The sequence below is a fragment of the Melozone crissalis genome, unplaced genomic scaffold (assembly GCF_028551555.1).
Source record: "Melozone crissalis strain CALT ecotype California unplaced genomic scaffold, PUWL_Pcris_2 ptg000006l_1, whole genome shotgun sequence".
Classification (NCBI taxonomy): Eukaryota; Metazoa; Chordata; class Aves; order Passeriformes; family Passerellidae; genus Melozone; species Melozone crissalis.
Window position 1 is genome coordinate 27,961,232 of NW_026535784.1, and position 23,876 is coordinate 27,985,107.

The window sequence follows — 23,876 nt, forward strand, 5'->3', positions numbered from 1 at the left end:
ATTCATGCTCAGCCTTGGTGCATTTTTATGACAGATTTACAAGATCCCAAAATGCGTTTGAACATCAAATGCATTCAGTGTTAAGTGCCTTTAATCTGGAAAACTTCCCGGCTTATACATCTGTCCCTTTAGCTTGTGCTACACAGCATGTACTCTCTTACCTTATGACTAAAATCTTTAACAAGAATTAAAGTATATCAGCTTGCAACTTGTAATAAACCAAGAAAAGGGAATATCACAATATTAAAAGTCTGTTTAAAATTCAATGCATCCAGCCTTGGCAGGTGAAGAATCAACTTCACTTCACCTTCTGTTTTTGACAGCTTTTTCTCACATTTCAATTTTAAACAGTAATTTATAAATTGTTTGACCCTTTTCAGTCAGGCATGCCTTTCAGTAATGTGAACTGGCATACATATTCTGATTGGAAAATGGTTTTGTTGTGAGAGAAGCTAAGTGAAATAACTAATTAAACAGTTTAGTTCTTTCTAAGTGATAATAGCAGAAAATGAACAGGAAATGTTCCTTAAAACTTCCTGAAATCTAGCCCATTTTTTGTAGTCAAGGGATCATTCTCAAGACTATTAAATATTGCAAAATATTACAGAAATACTGAAACAGATGCAAAAGAAACCTGCTATTCTTCCTTACCTTGGTAACAGATTACTTTGAAAATTATACTTTTAAACTTAACATCAACAAAGTGACGCATTTTTATAATGGAAAATCAAAACCTCCAAGAGTGACTTTTTCCTAAGAACAAAATTATTTCTCTTACCATGAAAAAATACTGTGCATTTGTTTATTTTGTATTTTTAATTCAGATTCAGACATAAGTCACACTACTGTTTCAGATCTCTAGGTCTGGATGACAGGGGTTTGTTTTAGGCTTGCAAGAGTCAATAATAATTTAAATTATCCTAGGCAGTCATCAAAATGTTCCTTCAGAAACTTGAAATCAGCTGTGTTCAGCTTTTCAGACTGAATAGTAGAATCTCTAGTTATTTATATATTTGGCATATAAACCCTTTCAGACTCCTTGGAAATTGCATATAAGTAACACTTTTTCTATCCACTTATTATTGACATCTGTTCTGAGAGATGGTAGCTCTGGATAAGAACAGTATCTAGATGCAAAGAGAAAGAGAAGCAAAGAGAAGCTACCTGAAGAGAAATGCACAGCTCTAAGTGAAGGGCAGTGGTGGAAAAGGGAGTCTCAGTTTATGCTTTGCAACATGTTGAAAACACAGCATTTATTACAAATACAGCAGCCACTAACGCTTCTTAAGTCATGATTCAACAGTTCCTGGATGTGATCCTGGAAATTACTGGGTGAAAGCAGATGCCTGTACTCAAGTTTCTTGCAGTACTGGGAGTCTGCACCTGAACAGACAATTGCAACTCAACACATTTAAACAAAGGTGTATTATTATTTAGACATAAAAAACCCAGTAAGGACTTATCCTGTAAATTATCATTCAATTATAACCTCTCCTGTGAATATAGACAAGAGGACTAGGTGGAACTTTGCAGTTTGATCATTGTAAGTCTCAGAAACCAGAGGACACAAAGTATATATTTTGTTATATTAAAAAAAAAATCTACTGCAGATATCAAGGAGGTGTTGGAAATGCATAATTTCCATTACATCACTTCTCTGATTAAAAATTGGATTAATAGCTTCAAGGTCACAGCAAGAGCCTTTAGTTCCTGTGAATTTACAATGTGCAAACAACTTTCATCTACATGTTAATGTAAAGCCATTTCATTCACTTTACATTAACATGGGACAGCACAATGATTTCTTCATCCACTAGAATCCCCTAATATGTGGCTTATTTGTCATATCTAACCCTAAACCTGGGACTGAAGCTATCTTCCAGCTAGGCAGTAAGCATCAGCCTAGTCTTCTTCAGATATTTTTTCCTGCCTAACATTACATGAGACTTCTTCCATAAGGAACACGCTACTGCACTTTTCCACTGCTCCTACATCCTTTGGGCCTATTGTCAGTAAGGGAGTGAAGATAAAAATTGGAGATTTTCTCCATACCTTTTACATTGTTCAGTGTAGATAAGCAAAACTGAAACATTTAGAAAAAATGCTGGAGAGGCAGAACAGCACCACAGAGCAACACTTCACAATTGTACTGAAGTACCATATTTCCATCAGAAGCATCTTGCATCAATGAAAATTAATAAAGGCAATTGCTAATATGTAATTTTACAGCTGGCACTATTATGAAGGTAGGTAATTTCTATGGTTATTTTTACAAATCTATTACTTCTTCTTAGCAAAAGCTCTTAATACACTGATCAGAACCTTTTACATTTTATGAAACATGAATGATGTCCCTATTGGGTTTCTAAAGAATGAATAGACTACAAGATAAATCTAAACCAATGAAATTAGAATTTAAGGAGAGATAAATGTTAGAGAATCCATTTAAAAGGTTGCATTTTCATGACAATTATATTAAAATAGAGTTAATTTTTGAAGTGTATTTCACAGTATTTTTCTGAGAATCTCTTCTAGATATGAACATTGAGAAGTAACACAAGATTAAACACATTTGCTTTTATCAGCACCTATGAAATTTGACAGTTACCAGCTCTCTAAAGTAAATACAGAGCAGCAGATATGGGAGTCATTTACTGTAGCTATATTGCTCCTGCTAATTTATGATGTGAATGATGTAGCAATTACTATGAACACTAGAGCCTTAGGGAGCAGTTGTCCAACATGTTTCCCTCTGACAAGAGTCATCTATCTTGCTCTTGATGTGTCAGGACCTTTAAGCAGATGCATCATGACCCAGCACTGTTCCTGTGGCTGACCTGTGGAAAATCCTATGTGAATCAATGGCAAATAAACCCCTTAAATTGCAGCGGCAACTCTTACATAGTTATGAAGCTTCAATTTAACAGTAGAAGCCTGCAAGGGGAAAAAATAGCTTCCAGCATCTGTGGATCTCTGTCTTGTCCTCTGCTCTTGAGCATTTCTAACTCCTTAAAATGTTCTGATACACCACTTACACACAAGATGAGATAAAAGATATCAGTTGTTTTATATGCCTCTAACATCGAAGGCATTTCTGTGACGCTTTGAAAAATAAGACTGTTCTGCATTCCTCTTACCTTCAGTTTTGCTCATAATGTTCTGGTCGTCTGCCCACAGAGACAAGGCCAAGTATGATCAATAATTAATAATAAATGCTTCCTTTTAAATGGCTTCATCAGTTAAGCTAAGGTGATGGATAAGTGAAAAGTAAAAAAAACCTAGTTATACTAAGTAAAATACTGGAACAACCATAACTGCTGTTTTCTATGATAACTAAGTGATAGTATACTAATAAAATTCAGTAGATAAGCGCCCAAATAAAAGCATGACTGCAGTATTATTGGAAGTTGTATTCTTCTACTACAGTCAAACAGCTTCTCTGCACATTAACCTAGACTGAATGAAGATTGTTACATGGTTTCCTATGAAAGAAAATTATAATCTGTATTTCTTCAGATTTAAGGCTACAAAAAGTATAATGTAAAGTTTCAGACTGATTACAGATTATTTTCTTCTGTGGAGTATATTGTTTAAGTCCTATACACTGCATTTTTAAGTTTTACAGAAAACCTGTGTAAAAATTATGATGTTCATATAGAAAAAAATTATGATCTGTTGAGTTACTTCCAAGAAGAATAATTTATGGAAGCCTCATCACAAGCTGTATTTCACTAAGTTATGCAGCTAATTGCTCTCAGCTTTAAATTGAATTCAGACACCTAGAGCATAAGTATATCACAAAGAGGCTGTCAAAATTTTAGATTAGTAAAGAAGATAATTTTTACCTTGGAAATACATATTCTAGATACTTGGAAAGAGTGGATACTGTATATGACAGTCTTCAAATCTCCTGAAGTATAAGAATTTCAGTTCAGTTTGTAATACATGCTAGAAACACAATGCCAGTACAGATCACTCAAGCTGGCAAACCTGGTTCTCTAAGCTGCAGGCAATGAAAAAAAATATTTTTTCTGGTCCTGAATAGACATATTTTCTGACAGTTTTTAGAGTCCACAGACCTTTCTCAACATCCTCTGCTAAATGCAAGACCTGTAGGAAAGACCAAAAGCTACAAACACTCCATGACACAAAAAGAGAGCAGGAGAAAATTCAATTGTCAATGTACAAAGTTACTGTAACAGTTATAAATCTGTGAAGTATAACTTCTTAATGTCTCTGACAAATACTGCACATTATACTTTTGAGAAAAGATAAAAAAAACCCCAACCCTCCCCGTTTTTACAAAAGTTCTTTTTTACCTTCAATCTAATCTATTGATCTTACCTTCTACAAAAGCTATGTATGTCAGGAAACCTAAATTTCAAGAAATCGTGACTTGACAGTATCTTGCCTGCCTGGAGATCAACTTGTCATTTTTCTTGTCAATATGTATTTTAGTTTTTTCTGTTTACACTAATTTTAAATGCATTAGTGTCTTTCAACAGTGAATCAACTTAGCTTGACCCTGAAGGTATCAAGTGAAGGCCTACTTTTTGTCATTCCTTGAAAAAAGGCTTGTTTGTATCCAAAGCAAAATCCCTTAGTCTTAGAACTTTGCATCACAACCATCAGAGGTCATGATTTTGGAAAGGGTGTAGCTGATTGTAATAAAGATATGTCTCTACAAGGTAACTTATTTTACATTAGATATGACAAAAAGTAGGAAAAAAGAACACTAATTCAATAGATATAAATACTTTATCATGTGTATGAAGACCAATCAGTGATTTGAGACAGCTATTTTAAGGCACTAGAAATAAAAAAAATGAATTCCACAATAAGAACTTCCACATGACAAAAAAGAGATAAAGATCCTATGTGCCACTGTTAAGTTTCAGTATCCAGTTTGTAAAATTCAGAAGTCTAAATGAGGTTTGTAGAATCTCTTAAAAAAATTTGAAGAGAAACACCTCAGATGGCCAGCAATGACTATAAAACCTCACTGGGAGCTTTAAGTGTCTGAGCATACAGCAGAACAAGATTTGCAATTCAGGGTGCACCCCTGATTCCAGAGTGGGGCATGACTGAGCAGCTATTCCATACTGTGCACATCATCACCGGGGATGCGGTTTCAGGGCAAAGAAAAGGTGAGTGCACCCCCAGAAGTGCAGCTTTGCCTCCCTCTCCCCAGCAGGAATGCTGCCAGGATCTGCCCCGCAGACCATGTCCTCTGCTATGGCAGCCCATCCCCTACCGGTTCCTCTGAGACACAGTTCCAAGGCATAGTGATGGAAAGCAGTAGTGGTGTGAGAAGCACCGTGGGGAACTGAGCGAGGAGGTGAGCCCAGGTCCAGCTGAGTCCAGCCTGAGCTGGAGGGAGCTGAGTGGTGCCAGAAGCAGCCATGTGGAATGGAGTGCAGCATCTGGGCAGCAGCACGGCAGGACATGGACAGTCGAGCTTACAGGGGTTTGTTCCTCATAGTTTTTTGTTTTGTGCTCAGAGACAGGACAGCTGGCTGTGGGAACAGCTGCCATCTTTGTCCTGGGAGCCACCTGGACACAACCTATGGGGAGCGTCTGCCATCACGTCTTTGTCCCTGCAGCCACAGAGAGCTAAGTTGAGGTGAACACCTTTGGTGCATAAAACACTTGTTTTGGGTATATTCTTCTGTTACTAACATGGCTGCTGTTACTATGCCTTCCTAGTCCATTGCTTTTTGATTGCAGTAAATTGTTATCTCAACCCAAAGTCTCTGCCTTTTCCTCTCTTTTACCAGAAGGGGTGGGAGGAAAGGGGAGTGGCTTATTTGGAGTTTATTTCTGACTGGTGTTAAAACCACTAAATCTTCTCAAATTAGAAGTATAAATTACCTCCTCTCAGGAGAACAAGGATCGTGTCTTTCATTTAAAATATTTCCAGAACAGATGCAAATTATAGTATTACTATTCTCTTTCTCCTTCTCCTATTCACCTTCATCCTAACTCAACTGACCAACAAGCAAAGCATCCACCAAAATATGGTGAGACTACATTTTAGCCCAAACTAAAAATCATATTTTGTCTTTGAAGGAGAGTAACCAAATTATTATTGGGATATCTTTTTTCTCTATATATAGAAAATGGCAATGTGAAAGAGGAAGAAAAAGATGAGTATGATTGTTGAACTCATTGATTTGAACAATTCCCTGTTTCCTCCTCTGTGCTTCCAGGACTATTTATTCATTTTACATTAAACAATCACTGGAGGATATACAAGGATTGCAAACCCACGACTATTCTTTCACCTCCTGATTACATTCTTACAGAACTAACTCATGCTTCCTCTCTCTGACACACAATAATTTATTATTTTCTGCAGTGTGGCACAGCAGAAAGAGTTATATCAGTAAATCCATCAAATAGCCACTGTAAGAACTCAGAACCTGGTGGTCCTCCCATCTGAAGAAAGGACTGATTAATTACTATTCTGCCAGGCTGAAGAGAGAGAGGAAGCACCTGTTTTAACTCTTACATTTTAGTGTTCTTTTCATTTGATATGGTTGTGGCTTTTGGTGAATCCAATCATGTCAGCATGAGTTAGGCCTGCAGTGGCTATTGTAACTTACCATTACTTAATGAGCTCTTACAATTCTATATTCCCTACTCCCTACATACTCCCTCTACTCTACCCTGGCCTATTTGTAGTGCCAAGATTTTAGTTGCTGCTAAGTTGAAGTAGAGGACCAGAAGAAACTAGAAGAATTTTTTTTCTTGACCTGAGTCCAAAACAACTCTTGGATGCCCACTGAACACATATAGGACACATCATACTAAAAAAAGGTACCAAAGGAAAAAACCACACCAATATACATAAAAATAAGCCTACCATTAGAAGATAAAATATTATACTTATTCTGAAAAAAAATAATAGCACAGAAGTGACCTAAGACACTCAGAAAAAAGGGAAACTACACAGAAGAGGCATTTTGGGAACATGAAGGAACAACAAAGATTAGTAATAGAGCAATGTAATACCTAGTATTGAACTATACAGGAAGGACAGATTAGGCTGAAGAATAATATCCATGAATGTCATTAATCCTAAAAAAAATACATTAATAATCTCACTTTAAACTCATACTTCTGCTTTACAGCACAAATGATAGCTTTCTTTAGCCAGCTCTTCACCATTTTATTGGTTTTTTACTGATCTCATTTTTACTGATGGTTTCCATTGAGGCAATACATCAAATGTTGTCTCAAAGTCCTTACAGATCATATCTATCACATTTGCCTAATTAAAAATCCAAACCCATAAAGTGTGTCTTTAAATTAAAGCCACACTACATTTTATGTGATCCTCAGGTTGATGCTCATGCATACCTGAACTACTCTTTATTATTTTTTACATGTTCCCAGGTTAAGAAATTTCTCCTTTTCCTCGGTGTTTTTAAATTTAGGTGTAAACAACTCTCCCACTTACCTGCTACTTGTCTCTTTAAGGTTTCAGACCAGCCAGTTTATGGAGCCAGTGACATGTAAGCCAGTGACAAGTAAGCTCATATATGAAAATAAAGCAATACTTTGTGCAGTGAGCCGTTGTGTAGGTAAAAGTACTAGGTACTAGGTTGTGGTACTAGGAACAAACTGATGAACTCTGCTAGGTGGTGCCAGTTATGTGCAGAGTCCCTTCACATACATCTGTGTTTTATTCCAAAGATTTCTGGGGCCTCTTCTTATTTTTCCACACCTAATTCATTGAGGAAACCAGAACACCACAATACTGCATTTGACCCTGCATTAATTTCACACTACACTTATATAAAGAAACTGACTGCCATTCCTAAAATAATAAACTTTCATAAGAAGGGTACTATGCATGGGATGGACTGCCCAGAAACTTCCAAGCAGGTGACCAGAAAAAAGTTCTTTCATTATCTGGGACATTCCAGGCCAGCACTAATTCAGATGATGGAAACTATGACTAAAATATTTACTGTTCTCAAATCATGTTGTATGTCATACAGTTCAACACATTAATTAAAATCCCTTGTAGTGGGGCTGCTATTTTTCCCATATTGTTCTTCTTCATTCACCATTGTGCATGAGGGCTTTTCTCAATTTCCCAAATGATACATAAACATTTGTTTGCTGTCACCCCGAACTTGGCATCATTAATACTACATTAAAGTATTGGGAGCTATTGTTATTTTGAGAGTATTTGTCTAAATATTTAAATAATCTTTCTGTAGTGTCCTTTTATAGACAACTTTAATATAGTTGGGCCGATCAAATGTTTTGTATATTTGCAGAAGTCTTAATAAAGATGAATGAGAAGATCCTCCAAATACACTGATGATTGTGAAATACAATGAAAACAACCAGTAAATGTTGTTTATAATGGCTAAATTATTGCATGTTTTTCATTCCGTAAGACATCTGAGGCTTTTCATTGATGCAGAGAAAATACTGGATTACATGCACTACAAGATGAGACTTGATGAATTCTTACCGAAAAAGCCCTTACAACCAGAATGTTTTAGGCAATCTATATCTAATTGTCTATAAAATCAAAAATCAGTCTATAAAAACATGTAAGTCTGAAGTTCTCTTTTGATGTGGATCAAGCGTTTGCTGACAGGTTGTAACACATATTCTTCAGACTACACGCATAAAGGAACTGCTAACCTTAGCAACTGGTCTCCAACAACCAAAGGATAACCATCCTAAAAAAAATTCTGGGAATGAAGCCATTTGTGTCAAGATTGATTGGAAAGAAGGGAGTGGGTGGAGACACAGAACATTTTCTGTAAGAGAAAAGGTGCTACATGAACAAGGATAGGGCTTTTAGAGAGAAGAATAAGTTAAAAGTCCCTCATTTTAAAAAAGATATCTTCTTTAGTCAAAGGTCAGATCATGGAAGTGCAAGACAAATAACGACTGAGGTGCTTATAAAAGAAAGACTAGACATGCTCCAGAAATTTTTGTAAGTCAACAGAAGTAACATGAAAAAGCGGCATGAAAATGTGGCTAAAATTTACATAAACATAGAAGAATACCTCAGAAAATGATTTTTTTTTCCCCAAGTCTTTTGGGGAAAGACTTCCTATCCTAGTATTATTAACAGTTAATAAAGGAATTCTATGGTCTACTGATTAACAAAACTTGGAATATAAACTATTGTGTAGCTCCCAACATGCAGGACTGGCCAGCTGGAACATCAAAATTTCAGCCTTGTCCACAGAAAATTAATTCTACTGCATGGGTTCCAGCTAGACTTAGACATGCACACAATCATCTAGAAGTTCTGTTGTGCTAAAAAAGAGTCAACTTTGTTCACGCTACAACTGTTTATTTTCAGTTTTACTGTCAGCTTTGTTCAGATGGACAGATCAAAGTACTAGGTTTGCATGTCAGTGAGTGATATCTATAGTCAGCAGTCTTCCTCACAGATATTCTCAAGCTAAAGAGGTTATGTGTTTTTGGGAGAAGTACTTCTTGCAAATCACAGGTAGAAAGACTTTATGAGAAAGTCCAACTTAGGCTCTGTAACTCTGCTGGACATCTCTGACAGGTATATTGTCACAAAACAATTCATGCTGCAGGAAAAGAAAGCTATTTCATATGAAAACATTGAGATGTAACAGTAGAAATAATTCTAAGATTTGCAAACTTCCTAGACTTTCACATTCTAAATATAAATAACAGTATATATAAATATACTGGGTATAAATAACAGCTTGTATAAAACTGCTAATGTTAACAGTGTGTCTATTACTAATTCGTATCCTTCAAGTTTTTCTTAGCACATCTTTCTTTTCATGTAGATTATACATGACAAGGGCTGTAATTTAGGTAGATACTTGGGTTTTATTAATTTAGAAAATCATAACTTTTGAATAATAATTAATGAAGTCTAGTGAAAAGACCTATTGTCTACCTTAACATCTCAGTATTTTCATGCACTTCACCTACCCTGCAAAATACAGGTTTATATTGTAAAAAAAAAAGCAACAATAGAAAATAAGTCAGAAACCGTCACACACTACCACATTGTCTGGAAAGAATGAGGAAGTGAAGATGTTAAATGTTTTTTGATCCCTCTCTCACATCTTACCTAAAGGATCATTGAAATCCATAAGCTGTTTCTAATTAGTTTCTAATGACCTGAGAGTTCTGCAAGTTTAGCATCTTCTGTATCTCATTTGATTTCCCTTTTGGACTAAAATGATACCAAGAGGGCTAAAATGAAGATAAACCATACCTCCATGATCCCTCTGGTTATTGGACCAGAGACATAAATACAGGAAGGGCTAAGGGTAAAGACCATCATCATCAGTAGTTTTATAACCTTTATTAACAAAAAAAAAATACAGAGTGATTGTATAACCATGGAGTCTATTGATTTACTCTATACAAAATTCAGAGTCAAGTCCAGATGGTTCTTTAACCTCTTGAAAAGGATTGCAAAAGAGTTGAATCTTTCCTGGAAGATTCAGTAATTAATTTGCTACACTACAAAAAAGAAAAGTATCTCAGCAGAAATCTGTCTCAAGTGTGCTGAGGAAAAAAAATTGATAAAGGACCAGATTGACATTTTTTGTTCATTGATTACTATTTGGTGTCCTGATAAACTTAGCAGTTTAGGAAGTGATCGAAGTAATTATGAAATTGGCACTGACTTTGGAAAATGCATAAAATCCTCCAAGGTTTCAAAGTTAATTAGCTAAATATTAAAGTAATCAAAGTGCTGAATTTTTAAATTTATTGATAGCAATATTTGTGAATACTGTGGTTATATACCTGTTTCCTATTTGCAAATGAATGAAGAGCGGGTAATGTTAGTCCTTAGTAATCCTTAGTGCAACATTTGTTATTTGCTTTTTCAAATTTGGACTCATTATAGCTATATAATTGGTTATATATCATACTAAGAACTCATTCAGTTGTAAAACATCTCCACAAATTTTTACTTAGAACTGCCTCAAGGTGATGAAATAGACATGATAGAAAATTTCAGGGTTGTAAAGCAAGGCAGAAAATCTTTGAAGAGCTGTTGAATCTATAAATCTCACAAACACTCTAAAATATGCCTTAAAAAAGTGACCAAGCTTGTCATTTAAAAGGAAAAAAATACTGACAATATTACATGCCATGACTGAAATGGTAAAGTCACCATGATTAAAACAGAGTAATTCACTTTGAACTAACTCTAGTTGACTCCTCTAACGTGCCTGAGGATTGTCTGTGGCAAGCCCAGAGGAAATCTTTTGTGCTTCAGTAAGCAATAAGGCTTGCAAATAATTTTTCTTTCAAAGACTAACATAGGGGATACCAGTAATATTTGGGCTTCTTCTTGAGCATCTTGATGTCCAAGGTACTAATTCAGTACATAAACCTTTAATGTTAGATTTCTATTATATGATTTACATTATTTGCCCTTCTTAAAACATAACTAGGAGTGTCTCTATGGAAAAAAACCAAGACAAAACAGAAGTAGCATTGTTCAATAATCCATCAAATATAAGAAATAAAAATAAAATTTCTCTGAGCAATTCACACAGTGTGCAATCCATTAAAAACAGTGTTATCAATGAAATCTCTATCTAAACGGTATTTACGTTGTTTCAAAGGCACTGCCCACACATTATTATATATTTTTGTTTTGTTTTGTTTTTGGGCAATACCAAGCAATCTGTTACAATCAGCTGTTTCGTAATCCTTCAGTGGCAGAACTGTAGCGGGATTAAGAAGATCTTGTGATTCTTGTACTTCCTGCTCTGCAGTGATAAACATGCAACTCCATCACAAGCATACAGATGCTGGCATATCTTTTATGCACACTCTAAACAGCAACCCAATAGTACATTGCTCCTTCTAGGGAAATAAATGCTTTTTGAATTCATCTTGTATCATAATTTTACAGGTTAGTTACTGTCACATCTTCCATTTCTATAATTTTTAAATGGATTTTTCAGCTTTTTGTGAAATGAATTCCAACATGCATGTTATAAAGAGCAAACTGGTAAAAAACTTAAAAAACTTAGCATAGCCTAAACTTTGACTACACCAGATTGCCAAAGCCCAGAATTAGTTATGTCACTTATGTGGAAGTATAATAAATAAATGAAAATACATATTATGCCCAGTGAAGTGGTGGATGCCTCATCCTGGGAAGTGTTCAAGACCAGGCTGGACGGGGCTTTGAGCAACCCAGTCTAGAGGAGGGTGTTCCTGCACACAGCAGGGGGTGAGAACTAGAGGATCCTTCAGATCCCTTTGAACCCAAGCCATTCTATGATTCTATGGATATAGCTGCAACACTGCCTCCTATATGGAATCCAAATAGCAACGTTGTATCATATACAACTCATGGATGAAATAGCATTAGATTTCCAGGAGCCTATCCACTCACAACAGGGACTGAGTGAGCCCTATATTTACAGATTTATCCTATTCAAACATACTGGGCTTCTAGAAGCAACTTATCAGTCAAAGATAGTACTCCATTTAAAGCTGCTGCAACACTAATGTTGCAGCTTGTCTCCATTTTTCAGCTAAATAGAGGTTTTCTTTTTCACATCACATAAAGTCCTCAACCAGCTCAGGCCTTCTAATAAATTGCTAACTCTGTTACAGTACATCTTCTATTATGCCGCTTGTTACTTTAGTAAGACAGGAAATTAAAGCAATAAAACACTTTTAAAATGATAGGGCACACTCAGGCAGTCATTTTTCTTATGTTCCAGTATTATTCTTCAAAAGACCTTTTATGATACTAATATTAAATTCTTTGAAGTTCGATGAATCTGTTGAAAGTGTTGACTTTCTAAGATATAACGCTCAAATAGTGCGTCTACTCATGCATTTATTAAAACTGGGAATGTGGGATGGAATTGAAAAAAAAAGCACAAAATGCAATACAGCTAAATAATATATGACGTGATACATTTTAGATCCACATTAGAGAGTACAATGTGTGGAAATTTGATTTAATGCTAAGGAAAATCTATTTTGCTTTTGTCTCACCTTACGTGGCCAAATGCACACCAGATGTGGTCATTCATATAAAAGGTTGGTAACTGCACACTGCAGCACAGAAAACCAGACAAATACTATAATGGTCACTTATTCAGTGTGCTCACATTAAGGAAATTGAATCAAGCTTATGAAACTATGCATTCTTTATTAACCCCGTAGAAGAAGGTCACATTGACTGCTCTTCTAATGGAATGCACACTAAAAAGATTGAAAGACATCACGTGAAAGAAAAGCACAGAAAATGCTAAGTCTCCTGATGAAACATTTCCAACATCAAATTAATAAAAATATTGAAGGCTTTATCTCATTAAGAACTAAATACACTTAATTACATATATTTGAAGGAAAAAAAAAGGAAAAAGAGCAAAGTGAAGAGGAAAAAGAAAAAGAAAAATTAAAGAAAGAAAATTAACAAGAAAGAAAAAAATAAAGGAGAAAAAATAAAACCAAGCTAAGCTACCAAAGAATTTACTCAATGTCTCTTACATATTAAAGATTGGACTCAATGATCTTCGAGTTCTTTTCCAAGCTAAATAATTCTAAGACTCTGTACACAAAATGCAGGTGTTCAAATAGGAAGGCTAAAAGAAGAGTGAATATTCACTATATAGATCCTGATTTCTCTGTGATTTAAAGTTCAATATTAATTTTCCATTTTACTGTAGCTATGAATTACTTTTCCAGTTTTATTTGACCTGTTTTTATAGAGAATTTAAACAACTTGTGGTGGCAGTTCTAATTTAGTACAGGGACACTTTCATTTAACAGTATGTAACAATATACTGTTAGAAGGTCCAATGTTGCCATACTGATTGAAATTTACTGTTTCAAATTAAATAAAAGCCTTCTACTTCTATACAGTAAAACAATGGAAATAAAGTGTAAATACAAAAGGTAAAAACTAGAGGGTATTTTCTCAATTCCATCTAGTTCTGCAATGTCCACTTTTTCCTTATTTACCAAATTATTTAATTTTTTGGTTTTTATGTATGTTTGGCTAGTAATTTAGTGGGCTAAATCTAAGATAAAACCACTCAATAACTTATGTTTCCTTTCTCGGTTTTGACACATTTCTTCTCTGCTGGAATTCCAAAGCAATCAACTACCTGGGGATATATACTTCTTCAGAGATCTCTTCTCCACTATATCAATTAACTCAAAATCAATTTTGGATACCTTCCAATGTACTACCACCATCTGGTCTCCCTTAAGCCTCACAAGCTGGAGTAGACTTGAATTGGTCTGAATGATGGTAATTTTCTAAATTATTAACAAATTAGGCATGTTTCTATGCAGTTTTCTTTCTTTGATTTGTTAAGAAGTTTCCTAGTGACCAAAAGAATCCTTGGGAATATTTTTAAACATTTAAAAGAAGTCTCCAAGACAGGATAGGGATCACCCGACTCACTGCAATGTGATACTCTTCAAGAACATGTTCCTTTTGATTGTGATGGAGGAAAATGGGAAAAATGCATTTCAGCTTCAGCCCAATCTGTGAATCTACCTCTAGTTTTTATGTAGAACAAGCTCATGAAGCAAAAGGTCAACTCATTAGTCTCCTTCAATATAGAAATAAGAAATGGCTGGGCAACATGAGAGGCCCAAAGAAATTGAAGGTACTTCTAGACTTAGTAATGTGGAGACATCCATTAAAGAAAAAAAAGAAATTTTTCAGGATTACAGAGTTGTCTATCTTAAAAGCTAGTCAAATTATAGGGTTTTTTTTCTTTCAATCAAGACAACATCGTTTTTTCCCCTCAGTTTAGGTTTTATAGCATGTTCACCACTTAATAGGTACAGAAATATGACTAAAATATGGCATGTGATACATGTTTTTCTTTCTCTGCCCAGGAGAACAAGTCATCTCAACACATAAGCCCTTCTGTGTTTTTGCAGGGGGAGGAAAGCAGAAAAGTAGAAGTCTTTTTACTTTATTTTGAATTCCATTAAGATATTTTTGTTTAAGATGGCAAGGAAATATTGCATGCCACACGCTGACCTCGCATACTTCCCTGCCTGTTCCCAGATGACTCTAGGTTGTTGTCCTTTACCTTTCACTCCTTATTTTTGCCTCTCCCTACTGTCATGTATAATAGATTAGGAATCTCTTCATAATTACCAATCCCTCAAGGCCAGTGTGTCTTGTACCACCAGATCTGAAAACTGCACTTTAATTATGCATTCAGAATTGAAAAAACAACTGTGACAATAACATCACCAGTAAAATTATGGCATAAAAAAGCTATGAGAAAAATTTGCTCTGTCACAGTTTGGGCTCTAAATTCTAACAGCTTCAGCATATACTCTTACAAGCACACTTCCAGCACTGGAGATTTTGTTACTAAGAGGGAAGACTGCTATAGGGAATGATTGTAAACCCTACAGCTTGGAAACCCAATAGACTCATTGCTAGAAGGCACAGAACTTCTAGGGATTCTGTCATTGGCCAGAAGGTTTATGGCTTGGTACTGGGGAAACAAAATGTTTTTTTGGAGCCTTTCTTCCTAAAATGTGGTATAATAATTGACCATTACATAAAACTTGAGTTTTAAAAGACAGTATTGTGCATGAATACAGGTGTGCAAATATGCATGTATGAATACATGAATTTGGCGGTGTGTGTGTGTGTACATGCAGATGGTAATACTTACTACTAAGTATCACAGGTTACAAAAAACCATATTTTGGGGGTGTTTTTTTATGATTGGCTTTTTTTGACAATTCCTTATAAGAATGAGCACTGAAGAACTTATCCATTGCTAAACAGGAAAATATACTAAAAAGAAAACGGATTTGTAAATGTTATAACATACCACATACCCTGAAAAGATTAAACAAAATGTGAACCAAAGAAGGATTTGTGTTCTATACCCAAAAATAAGATGAACTGGGAAAAAGAATATCTGAAAATCTGAACAAAGAAAAAGAGAATGTAAATCATTAGAAATAAACTAAATGTCAGCTATGCTCCTCATTTTGCTGGGATAATATGAAGGCAGTGAGGCTTCCAGCTTAGAGAAAAATGGCTGTGAGCAAGAGGATTCTTAGTTCTGATCCCCAGTGAGCCAACCTCAGGCAAGCCATTCAACTTTCCTTTGCTTCAGTCAATCCAGCTTAAAACCACAAAAAGCAGGTCCTCCGTGAAGCCAGATTCTCCAACTATGCCAAGCTATCTCTCGGGCAAATAGGGGAAAAATGTGTGAGAAGCACACTACATAAAGAAGGGGGAAAAAGTGTTCTTAATGGTTTGCAAGAGGTTGAACAGAGGCCAAATACACCACCATGGTGACATGAAATATTTCCTAACAGAATTTGAGATTTCATGCTAAAGTAGGTACATTTGCTATTGAGATTTCTCAATTTATGATACTGTACCTTGCATAAAATATTTACTGTACTTTGACAATAATGTACTGTCAAGAATTAGGACACTTCCAGAGTTACAAATATTGGAAAAATACATTAGTAACTTAAGACATTAGAATTTTTAAAACACAGGGATTTCTTCTCACATAAAGTGAATCAATAATTCAGTTCAGCACATTCCCCTCTGCCTCCCAACGTTTTACTAGAAAGATGAATATGAGAATAAAATCGACAGCTTTAGGGTGTGATACACAAATAAAAGATAATGAAAACTAGAATTAAATTCATGGGCTGCATTTGTTTTCTCTGCATGCTTAATAGAGTCTCCCATTGTTAAGGACTCTGTAAGTAATCATAGATTTCTTATTTAGTCTACTGGAAGAAAAAAATTAGGTACTATGAGGATTAAAATGACACAAATTATAACATAGATAAAATATACATGCATGGGCTACTCAGTTGGTATTTTTTCTGCCAGCATGTAAAAAAATTATAGATGCAGTAAATATTTGAGAAATCATTCTCTTTACAGCATTATGCATGGAGTTGTCAGTTTTCACCACTGAGCTTTGTTGATTTATATCAAATACCTAATTTAAATATAAAAGGGATGGTTACATTTATAGTACACTTGAGTATTTAGGAATACCTACTGATATTGCAGCACTTCTTTTTTTATTCATATAAAAGTAATCCGCACAAATAAGTAGGAGCAATGCTAATCAGCAGAAGAAACAACGGCCATTTTTTCCTTTTCTAACACATTTCATTGCAGCCTGTAAATAAACAGAGTGGCCAGTGTACTACACAGTATTCTTTCCAAACATATACTCCAATTGTCCTGATGAAGAAACTATTAGGTGAGACTATTCTATGAAATCATTACTTTGGCACATATAATCATCCCTGTGTTTCATCTAACTTGAGAAAACATCCTGGCACTCAGCACACTTGTGTTGCAGTTTTCTAAATGAAAATGTTTTATAAGGTATTTTCTGTCACATATTGCAAATAAAATTTTGAACTGCTGTATTTCAGCGAAGAAGGAAATTAATTTACTTCCTTACAATACTGATAGGACATCCTTGCAGTAGGGGTCCAAGTATTCCTCACGCTTTGGATTCTTTTATCTCATCTTTTGGAAGATCACTGTAGGTCTGCCATGCAAACTGCACAATTTTTCCTCCATGGAGAGCAGTGAGGAAAACAAAAAATAGCTGTTCTATGACATTGTAGTGGGGGCAACAGGTTTGGAAGAAAAGGACGTGAAAAAGTGAAGTGTGGACGAAACAGTTATCTCCCACCAGTTTGGTTCTATGGGAACATACTATGTTGACAGCTGGCATAGACTTTTATCACTGACTGCAAAGTGAACAAAATTTAACCAGAGAAGCAGCTGTCATCTAAAAGAAAAATAAATACACTAAAAGATACGATTCATTTTGTATGCTAAGAAATCTGCTAGCAAATGTAAGAACTTGAATAACTTAATTTAGGACCCAGTAACAGGTCACACAGAATCTCTGGCTCTACTCTTTAACCTGCAAACAGATAAAAGAAGAAACTTCATCTATTTCTTCATGTCGAATCATTATGGGATTTTGAGAAAGCTGTGGAGCCCAATATCCCAAGAACCAAAATTGCCTACTCACAACAGACAGGAAGAAAACCAGTTCTGCAGCTGGAAATCAGAAAATGTCATGCCTGCTAGACATTCTCAGGGCCTTCAGCAAGTCCCAAATCAGTGATCCCCAAAGAAACCTAAATTCTTTGAAAAAAGTATGCAAGAGTTTAATCCCTGGGATTAATCCTTCATGGCAAGAAAACTTCATGCTAGAAATTTCAAAATGTTTGATTAATTCTGTATAAATGATTCCATCACCTCTTCTCTAAGATTCAATATTGTACATAATGTTGAATTCAATTTTTGACATTTTTTTCCTTTTTTTTTCTATTTTAAATGCAGAGCTATACTAAATCAGAGTCATATGAAACAAGAAGTGCTTCTGAAATCTGTCTTAACAGATTTGGTTCCAGTCGATCCTCAGTCCTACTCCAGGTTTAAAGAATAATCATTTTCACACACAGTGCTATATCAAGTTAGTTTTGGGAGTAATACATATCTCAAGTTATGCTTTCAGGAGGCATTAAAAAACACCTGGATTTTGTGTAGTCCTACTGCTGCCCCCAAAAAACCCCATAAAAGTATACTGGTAAGTGTATGTTATAATTAGAATATATTTCAGTAATAAAAAAAATGTGTAAAATATGAATAAATTTTTTTATAACTGACAAAACACAAAGGAAAGGTAACTTTCTTTCCCCCTCCTCATTTTAAACTTAGGGCAAACCAGAATAGAATTACTGGTGAGGATGAAGGAATATGCTCATGTCTGCTAAAGATGCCACATGCAGGCATCTGGAACTGCTTAATTATCTTCCATTCTGGATAGGAATAAAAGGGTATTTTCTGTTTCTAAATCAAATCTGTTCAGACATGCCACATGCACTTGTTCTCATCAAGGATTAAGTGCATGACAAGCTTGAACTTTTAACACCAAATACTTCTGAGATACAGGAGAGCAAAAAAAGGTCACAACACTTCCGTAAAACTGAAATATGTAAATTTTTCACAACATTGTCACTCAGAATAGATTCCCCCTTATTTCAACTTTTTCAAAGTAACCCACTATTGATCTAAGATTAAGAATGAAAAATAACAAATTGAACATGCATTTCCTCCCCTTGGAAGTTAAAATGGGTGAAAATAAGCCTTGGAATACAGTAGTTTGTGTTACCTTCCCTTGTGAGTTGTTGCTCAAACTGCAGTGCAATAGCATCAAATTTGAATTCTGAGGCCACAGTCAGACATCATCCAAGAATAAAATGGCATATTCCAGAAAAATTAAAGCTAGCTACCTGCTTTTCTAGCTCCTTGCAGAAGCTGGATGCACCACTGCTAGCAGATAGGGGTTCTTTTTGTCAAATGAATGACAATGGTGACCATGAAGCTACGGGTAAAAGAGCGCAAATACATTTATTGATATCTCAGAAGACTAACAAGATGTCTCTATTGAAAATTAATGAATTTTCCAATTTATTCAATTTTTTGTGATGCTTTTTTCAAGGATGATACAAGCTGTTGATTATTAAGAAAACATATAGCTGGATAAACATTTGAAACAAAATTAATATTTTAAAAATTCAGTAATAACAAAAGCCCAAATTAAAAAAAAAAAAAAAAAACCAAAAAACAACCACAGCAAAAAACCCCCAACCAAACAAAAATTAAACCAAACCCCCAAACTTTCAGGAATTATTGGTTTGATCCAGAGCACTCCATTTTGCCTATGCCCCTCTATTACCTACGTGTAGACTACCACACAATGGCTCATCATTTTATGATTCTCACTTTCAAAACAACTTTTTCTCCACTTTCCTTTTTCCATCTCCACAGAAAAAAGGAGGGGAAACAAGGGTGTGAGCATTTAATTAGCTCATTCTTTCCTCTTGAATAACCTAGTAGCTGCCAACTCTTAGACTGCGTTGATAAATGAAATAAAAATGGTCACTTAAAGCCAAGGCAGATGTAGTAGTTCTAACTTCTGTCTTTTCCAAAGAGCTCTAATTCTACCACAATGGACTCTAACTAACTAATCTTGTACTAATCCTGTAATTGTACAGCATTTTCAGTGCTAACCTAACAGGGTGATTAATTCACATTCTGCATTCAACCATAAAAAAAAGAGGAAAAATAACTTTGCAGCATCACAAATGACTGATGAATCGGTAGAACAATAAAACTAAGTCTGTGCATTATGTGTGGGGGTGCCAGAGATATAAAGCTCAGTGGAAGTTGAACTGAAACATGCTATGATTTTGGTAAATATTTACTGAATTCATTTAACTACAACCATCAAACTTCCTACCAGAAATGAGCTAGCAATATTTTGTGGACTTTTTCTCAGACACATATGCCCATTTCCTACTTCTTCAGAGGTGAAAGATGTCACAGAACACTTTTTGCACTGCCATTAACATCTTCCACGCCCAGGGCGGCAGGAGTAGGGCCTGCTCCTCCCGAGCTGCCCCACAGAGCAGCCCTGGCCTGAGGCCAGGATTGCCAGGCCAGGGCTGACCCAACACAGCTGGCACCAGTTCCCTGTATGGGCCTCATCCATGGCTGTCTGCCACAGGTGCAGCCCAGGAGCCCAAAGGGAAAAAGCTGTCCTTACCTCCCTGCAGTGTCCTGTGTGTTCTGAGGATGGCAGGGTGGGAAGGCAGGGCCTGGCTACCCCTGGGGCCCTGCCCAGAGCAGCACCATGTGTCTGCCCTCTGGGCAGGGAAGGGTCCGTCCTGCAGAGACCTTGCTTCTGTACTCCTCTGTAATCTGCATGCTTTAATAAAACAAATCCTGAGAGAACAGAAGCTTCCTGGAATTTCTCTTTTTGTGCCCACTGTAAAAAAAAGTGGGTGGGCATTGGGATTACTCCATTTCAGAGCTGCCATGATTCATGGTTTCAACTTGGCATATGTGCGTTCTGCAATACTTCTAAAATTTTAACATCTCTTGTTTATGGAGGGACTGCTGAATGTCTGTCTTTGACCATGGTTTCTAAGGCTGCTGAAGGGCAGAGTAAAACTCATTGTCTTTGCATTTGGATACAAGTAATACAAGGCATGTGTTTACATCATGAAAGACAGATAAAAATCATCAGCTTCCATCTTCCCACTGCTTCTTATCCTCATGTTGCTATAGCAAGCATGTGATAGGTAATTAACTATGAGCATAACAAAAAAATATTACAGCACCAATTTATCAATGTACAACACTTAATGTGTAACCAAACTTCCTCCAGCTCTTCTCAAACTTGTTTATACATCCAGAACACTTCAAAAAAACCTGCTCTTTAGAAGCTTCCAATTAGAGCTTCAGCAATCATCAGCTCCTTTTTCTAGCTGATATCCTCCCTGCACAGAATTAGATACCAGGCTTTCTCTGGGATGACTGTATTACTGGTTTATTTGAAAGGTACTGTTACTTTATATGAAAGGGACAGGGGAGTGGATTAACTTTTTAAAATAATGGAGTGACAACTCAAATCTGAAGGACAGCCTTCTTGGCAACATTCCCTAAAATGCCTCTTAAAATTATATGGATAGGTCAAGAAAAGCATTATCTTTAACTATATTCAAAAAGTCAGTACACAAAGTTTTTGTTTGTGCTTCTTTCCCAGTTCTAATGTCCCTTAATGCTAAAACAAAAGTATAGCAAGCAGCACTGGAAGAGCTCCATCTTTCATGCACTGGGAGTTTTATATAAAAGGCCAGATCTCTGACTGTTTCAAAGAGAATATTTTCAACAAGATTTCTGATTTTGTAGTGCAGTGCTGTTCATTTTTATAAGCTTTTATGGCTGTCAGCATACTGATTGTTCACACTGACACAAGGATTACCCAAATAACAAATAAGAACCACCAGTATATGAAGAAAATATAACTGTTAGATTACAATCAAAATACTATGAAATTAGTCTTTGTATAGGTTTTGTAATAATTTCTGATTACCCAAGTTTTAAAAGGGAAAGTTCTGAGGGAGCTGGGCCAGTTTAGCCTCAAAAATAGATGACTGAGAGGGGATCTCATTAACACATATAATTCTAAAGGGGAGTGTCAAGAGGATAGAGCCAGGCTCTTCTGGGTGGTGCCAACCAATAGAACAAGAGGCAATGGGCAGAAAATGATGCCCTAAAAGTTCCACTTGAACATGAGGAAGAATTTCTTAACTGTGTGAGTGACCAAGCACTGGAACACATTGTCCAGAGAGGTTGGGGAGTCTCCTACACCGAGGATATTCAACAACTGCCTAATTCTGCATTTTGTGCAATTGTGCTCTAGGATTTTTCTGCTTTAGGTAGGTTGGACCATATACCCACTATGGCTCCTTCCAACCTGACTCATTCTGTGGTTCTGTGATGTGCTCTAAAAATATCACTACAAAGAAATTTTAAAAAATCTTGGTCAAGAGTCAAGACTACAGAGCAAATTCACAATACATGCTGAGAGTAAAGTGCATAACTGTCAGTGAATAAGTAATAATTGGAATGCCAGTTTGTAAAATTGAGTTGAACGTATACTTTTTTCAAATTATTGTTTAAATGTGACCATAAGATTGCTAGGCATCTGTATAATAATACCTTCTTTATTAGAACTATGAATGACTAATAACTGTCTGCAATGAAAAAAGCGAATTTTTTCTAATGGTTAATGGATCTTAATTTGGTGTTAGTTTGGATTCAAAAATAAAGGAGTACTTTCTAAGGAAAAAACATGTCCTGCTGATTTTTCTTGTCCATCATTGTAAAAATGTAATCTTATGTCATTTACAGTACTTGTAGGTAGAACTGGCATGTTTACCTGTGTATGCAGCTTCTATTTTCAATAAATAGCTCAACTGCCTTTTGGTAATGTAAATTTAGCACCCTATCTGGCTCCTACCTCAATGATGCATACAGTATCCTGTAAATTTTGTATTTTTGGTTACAGAGGCAATCAAGGTGTGAAATTTCTCACAAACACAAGAATATAAGACATCCTTGAATGCCACGGTGTATTTTCTGTCAGGTATCTCTAGGTATATTGCTTGGCACATTAGCTATCTAGTTGTGCAATACAAGTGTCTACCAGTTTCCATTCACTAAATGCAGATGAGATACTGGATTTAGTTGGTGCCAAGTTTAATTTTATATTCTCCTAGTTCAGGACCTAAAGTGATCTGTTTGGATATTGGTCAAAAGCTTGGGCTAATTTTCTTTTGGAGACAGGCTGGATGATTCACCTGTTTGCTAAGCCTCCTTAAAATACTGCAGAAAATTCTGTGCATATTCTTATTGAAAACCTATGGCAGCAGATACAGACATAGAGGGAGACTCTAATGATTACTTCCAAGGTGTTGAAGGGCTGTGGTAGATTTACCACGGGGCCACAGAATGAACATTTTGGAAGCTAGTGGAAAGTGTCCAAACTACAATTCTCCACATGTATAGTCTTGAAAATTTTGGATGAGGGCTTTACATGATGATAGTATTGCTACTTGGTAAAAAAACCCACTTGTTTACCTAACTCAGCAACAGAAGAGGATATTGATAACAGAAAAAACCCTTATTGCTTCTAAACAGAACCTTAGAATTAAAACAAAATTTTAAAATGTCTTTTTCTTGAAATTTTTTGTGTTTAAGAAAGTAATGCTCAGGAGAGCAGTCTCAGCTACAGCTTGAAGAAAAACTGATTTGTGTAAAAATGTGATAAATGTCTTAGTTCCACTTTTTTTAAAATTTGTTGTACAGTGAGCAGTTTGTTGACAGAACATCTGCTCATTTCATCCTTTGCAAGCTCAAATCTGTATTCCACTTCTGCTCTGTTTTCAAGATAGAAAATCTTGACATATTTTTGGCTCTACAGTCATATTCGGTGTCAAGAGAAAGATTTCCA

The 23,876-nt window shown here is 35.8% G+C and overlaps 1 protein-coding gene across 16 annotated transcripts in view; it reads right to left on the reverse strand.

The window, feature by feature from the left end:
* TENM3 (teneurin transmembrane protein 3) overlaps positions 1-23,876 on the reverse strand; it is a 1,290,863-nt gene that overhangs the window by 642,750 nt on the left and 624,237 nt on the right. For all 16 annotated transcript variants that reach the window (XM_054295903.1, XM_054295906.1, XM_054295901.1 and 13 more), the window contains exon 7: positions 19,306-19,397. The gene's annotated coding sequence lies outside the window, so the exon portion shown is untranslated. The remainder of the gene's footprint in view (positions 1-19,305; positions 19,398-23,876) is intronic.